Genomic DNA, 1,586 nt, shown 5'->3' on the forward strand with positions numbered 1-1,586 from the left:
TAGCAGAGACAGGTTGAAGAAGGGGATCTGAAGCTACTATACACAGAGTCAAGAATGCCACCCAGGGTTCAGGGACCCCCCCCCCCAAACCGTGACAGCTGGGAAGTGGGAGGGTGGGACCAAGGGCCGAACCCTTCTGCAGACGTCCCCTTTCCCTCCCCTCCTCCGCTGCTTGCTGCTGAGAGAGATGGGATGCTGCGCTGCACCAGCCTTGGGTCAGACCCAGGCTGGCTGCTCCTACAATCATAACAGGGCTAATTCTCTCTCACCCCCCACCCTTTCTTCCCAGCTGTCTGCCATCTGCACTTGTTTCCTAGGGGTGACAACCAAGCAAAAATGTGTATATTCCCCCCCCATCAAAGTCACTAGGGAACACCGATCCCTTCAGGTAAGTTATGTGCGACTCCCAGCTGCACAGTCTCACCCTCCTTTCTCTTTTTTTACACAGTCGGATACTGCAGAGAGAAAATATCATCTAAAGCTCTAGACTTAGATTATTTTTCTGCAGGTCTTCCTCTGGCACTGCTTGGACAGAGGAGCAAACACAGCCTGAGCTTTGCAATGCATTTTCTCTGTGCAGCAAAACACTGGGGGTTGGGAGAAGGTGGCAACTGGAACCAGTGTGCCCATGGGGATCTGAGCTGGGAGTCACAGAGCAGAAACACATTCAAGCAACCGAAAAATATGTTTTAATAATTAACACACACACACACACTCACACCTTTTAAACAGGGGGAGGAGCCTTCAAATTCTGTCGTTTTATCTGCCCCAGAGCACACTGGGAGGGGGTGGTCTTATTTTTTTCAATATGGACTCACAGTAGTTGTCCAGCCACTGAAGATTTCCTGAAAAGAAGAATTATTTCTTCTGTTAAAAAATGTGATAGTTGCTTCCTCTTGGCCATGGGGCAGTTTGTTTCAGGAGAGAATGATCCAGGCCTGGCTTTACCTCCTAAAGATCGTGCTCTGACAGCAGAGATTTTGAAACCTATATTTTCATGTACTTAGTCTTCTAATTTTGATCTACTTTAGTTAAGTTTGTGTTGAGGCATCAGTCCTCACTTTTATTTAGAGTTTATTTCATTTCTTTGGACTTTTATTGATTTGTTTGTTTGAGGGGAAGGTAGTATACAGGAGAAGGCAGAGGAGCTGACTGCATATATAGGTTGAAGGTTTAGTTAGGCAGGGACTGTTCTTCAGGGATTTAGTTTTAGGGTGAGTTTTGTTTTAGGCAGGGTTAACTTCAAGGCACATTTCCTTTCTTAGTTGCTTTACAGTTTTAAATTCTGTTGTGCTCTTTCCTTCAGCCTCCCATTGGAGCTGAAGGGAGAGCTTTTATTTCAACTGTTTTGTTTGATTTAGTTATTTAATTTCAACCCTTCCCCCATAATTGCCTTTTTTAAATTTTATTTTAGTTGTATAAATTAAAAGAGCAGCAGTTCTTACTCTTTATTTTCTTTTAATCTGAATTTTTGGGCTCCGAGAGGGGGAATACCTCTTCTGCTCAGCCGAGCCACAAGCTCAGATTCGGTGGAGCTAATAAGGCACCTGCTGCAACAACCCTCCTGGTAGAGCAAGGAGCCAACG

The sequence above is a fragment of the Rhinatrema bivittatum genome, chromosome 12, assembly GCF_901001135.1.
Source record: "Rhinatrema bivittatum chromosome 12, aRhiBiv1.1, whole genome shotgun sequence".
In the NCBI taxonomy this organism is placed as follows: domain Eukaryota; kingdom Metazoa; phylum Chordata; class Amphibia; order Gymnophiona; family Rhinatrematidae; genus Rhinatrema; species Rhinatrema bivittatum.